Source organism: Mustela lutreola, chromosome 5 (genome assembly GCF_030435805.1).
Source record: "Mustela lutreola isolate mMusLut2 chromosome 5, mMusLut2.pri, whole genome shotgun sequence".
Lineage (NCBI taxonomy): Eukaryota > Metazoa > Chordata > Mammalia > Carnivora > Mustelidae > Mustela > Mustela lutreola.
The window spans coordinates 124,779,320-124,783,132 of NC_081294.1; the positions used below are offsets into that span (position 1 = coordinate 124,779,320).

Consider the following 3,813-nt stretch of genomic DNA (forward strand, 5'->3'; position numbering starts at 1 on the left):
TATTGGCCATTGTCAACAATAGCCAACCTATGGAGAAAAACCAAATGTTTTTGGTTTATACATATATATATATGGTTTTGGTTTATATATATATGTATCACTATTTTATATATATAAATATTAAATATATATTTAAATATATATATATATATAATAGAATATTACTGAGCCATCAAGAAGAATGAAATCTTGCCATATGCAATGACATGAGTGGAGCTACAGTATATTATGCTAAACAAAATAAGTGAGAGAAAGAAAAATAACATACAATTTCACTCATATGTGGAATTCAAGAAAGAAAACAGATGACTATATAAGAAGGAGGAAAGGAAAAAAAAAAGAGAGAGGGTACAAAACCATACGAGACTCTTAACAATAGAGAACAAACTGAGGGTTGATGGAGGGAGGTGGGGGGGAGATGGGGTAGATGGGTTATGGGTACTAAGGAGGGCATTTGTTAGGATAAGCACTGGGTGTGGTACGTAAGTGATGAATCAGTGAATTCTACCCCAGAACCAATATTGCACTAAAATTTAAATTAAAAAGATAATACAAATAATACCCATGCCCTAAAAAAATACATATTAATAATCACTTCTCAGTCCCAGCTCCAGAGCCCTGCATTATCAAAATCAAACCAAAGCCGTGATTTGACTGTATCATCGAATTTTTACTATATATATAACACATACACATAATGCAGCACATTATAGTTCAGTTGCTTTCAACAACTCAGCTGCTATGGATCACATTTTTTTTTTCATAGACTACATTTTTTTCTGTTGTTTCCTCCTAGGCAAATCCTAAAATTTAAGTAGCAAGGAACAAGGTCTGAACTCACTGGGAGTAAATCAGTTGCCAGGTACTATTTGTGAAATACAAAATAGAAAGGGAAAATTGCATGGAAGTTTTAATATTGATGCTGGAGGGATGGGAATAACATTGAGTGTATGCTGGGTGTCAGGCATATCTTATATAGTTTCACAATAAATTAAGAGGTGGGAATTAATATACCCATTTGGTAGAAAAAGAAATCAATTTCAATTAGCAATAATCGCGCCTCGGATAAACCTCATTGGCTACGATACTGCCACTGCGCAAATTTCAAGTTTAAATAAGCAGAGTGGCACAGCAGAAGCATGCTGGGCCCATAAAGTTTAAATAACTCACCCAAATAACGAATCGCAACTTAGCATGGGTTAATTATAGAATGGTGTGTGACATTCATATGCCTCTAAAATGCAAACATGAGCTTTCCACTCTAACAAGCGGCCTCCTTAGAAAAATTATAATTTGGATGTCTATTTTATTATTCCCATCAGTCTAGTTTAATAAATACATATGTGTGCTAATCTTTCATAGCAAAATTTAAAAATGATTTGAAATTATCTTTGTTAGAGGGGCGCCTGGGTGGCTCAGTGGGTTAAGCCGCTGCCTTCGGCTCAGGTCATGATCTCAGGGTCCTTGGATCGAGTTCCGCATCCGGCTCTCTGCTCGGCAGGGAGCCTGCTTCCCTCTCTCTCTCTCTCTCTCTGCCTGCCTCTCCATCTACTTGTGATTTTTCTCTCTCAAATAAATAAATAAAATCTTTATTAAAAAAATAAAATAAAATTATCTTTGTTAGAAATAGGCAAGAAATATAAAAGCATCTGAGGGGTGTTCACTTTTAAGGAGAGGGCAACAAAAATGTGTCTTAAAAATGAGTGCAAAGTTTACAGAGCTACAAAGACAAACTCTTTTATGAATCTCTTTAATGAATGTATCCAAGTAATGCAATACCCAGTATAAACCAAAAAAAGACAAATAGAGTTTCAATAATAGACATACACATACAAGATGCAGTGTAAATATAAAAAGCTGGGTTATAAAAGAGCATGCATTATATGATCACATTCATTACACAGATAAGGAGAATGATAGAGAAATACCATATTTCATCAATTCTAAAATGCTTATTTTGCTGGTGTTTCCATGGTTGCTCTCAGATCCATTTCTCACCCATCTCTTGCTCTGCTGGACCTGCAAACTCTATTCCCCAGGCTTCTTCCCAGCTGACTTCCTTAGTTTCAACTAATAGAAGGTACCCATGGGCAACTGGTGGAGGCAAAGGGAAAAGGCAATGCAAGTGCACAAATGACAATACCTCACCCCATTACGTGTCTACCTTAGAAGTGAGAGCAGCTTCCATCAGTGGCAAACCTCCGGTCCTCTTACCTACATCTGTTTTGCCTTTTTAGTTCTCTAAAAATTCTCCAAGTAGTTTTCTATTAAATTCTTTCTACTGAATTTCTTGACATTACTTCTGTTTTCTGACTAGATGCTAACTGATGCTCACCTTGCTTTGTTATTCTAACGTCTCTGAAATTGGAGTGGATCTAGCATTTTTTGTTGATGAGATAGCAAAACTGACTTGTCTGCAACTGTCTGTATGTGCATCAAAACTTATAGAATGAGTATCAATAGCTTAAAAGAAGACTTCAGAGAAGACAATAGAATACTTTTTAAAAAAATATTTTATTTGGAGAGAGAGAGCATGTAAGTGGAGGAAGGGGCAGGGGAACAGGGAGAGAGAATCTCAAGCAGACTCCCTGCTGTGCGTGGAACCCCACACACAGCTTGATCCCATGATCCTGAGATCATGACCTGAGCCAAAACCAAGAGTTAGCAGCTTAACCAACTGAGCCACTCATGTACTCCAGAACACTCTTTTAAGAAACACTGCATCATCTATGCCCTTATAGTCCAGCAGGTATTATGGGTAAAAACATGTACAAGGAACCCCTCTGAGACAAACAATGCATAAGCAGAATTTGTATTTCATGTAAAGACAATTTAGGAGTATCTTAACCAATTTGTTTTGCTCATATTTTCTTCCTTATGCATGCATGTACAACTGTGATCTGTGACAAGAGTTATTTGCTAAATTGCCAAAAAAGACCTTTCAATACATAAAGGTAAAAATAATGTGTCATGGACAAGCATTTTATCATAGTTTTAATTGGAAGCATATTTCTTTCTTAGTGTTCATAACATAATGGAACATCTTATAATTGATGGTATCTTACATTGGATAAAATATGTACAGGCCCAGAGGGATTAGAGGGATTATTTCCAAGTTTAGTATAGGGATTTATATGATTTTTTAGTTCTCTTATGACTTTACTTCCTTAATACTTTCTAAGTTATTATGTTAAAGTATTGTAAAAGTATTTTTTACAATAAGAAAAATCTTTTTTTAAACAGTAAAATCTGTATTAACGCTGTATTAGTCTGTCAAAATATGTATTAAAGCTGTATTCTAGACTCCTTGCTTATGTGGCAGAGTCTGCATTCAAACCTAGCTTCCTAATATTTTTCTGTTACTCTCTTAGGTTAATGAGATGCTGGTTCCTTTTCTCATTAAAGGACTAATGATTATTGACATTTTCTTTTAATGTTAAGATGTTTAGGATGATCTCTTATTTAAAAGGTAGGCTATATTTAAGTTTGAATATTATCCAATAAATTGATCCTGGCAAAGGGATGGACCCCAAATCTAGAGGGTTAAGGTAATATTTCGAGAAACACAAAGATCTTCATAATACACAACACATTCTAGGACAACACACTCTGGAAAGAAGTGAGAATCACAGGTTGAGATTTTTTTCATAATATCTCTGTTTGTCAAGATGATGAGATGGAGATAATACAGGAATGTGCACCTACAGAGTAACTGCAAAATTCCAGGCACTATTTGAAATACTTTACATATATTTACTCATTTTATGTAACAGCCCAGTACTATTATTATCCTCAACTTATATATAAAGACTA

General features: G+C 35.0%; 1 non-coding gene across 1 annotated transcript; it reads right to left on the minus strand.

Annotated features, from left to right (window-relative positions):
* Positions 1-968: 968 nt before the first annotated feature.
* LOC131832761 (U4 spliceosomal RNA) lies at positions 969-1,105 on the minus strand. Its single transcript, XR_009354157.1, has one exon. It is a non-coding gene; the product is annotated as a U4 spliceosomal RNA (small nuclear RNA).
* Between the last annotated feature and the right edge of the window lie 2,708 nt (positions 1,106-3,813).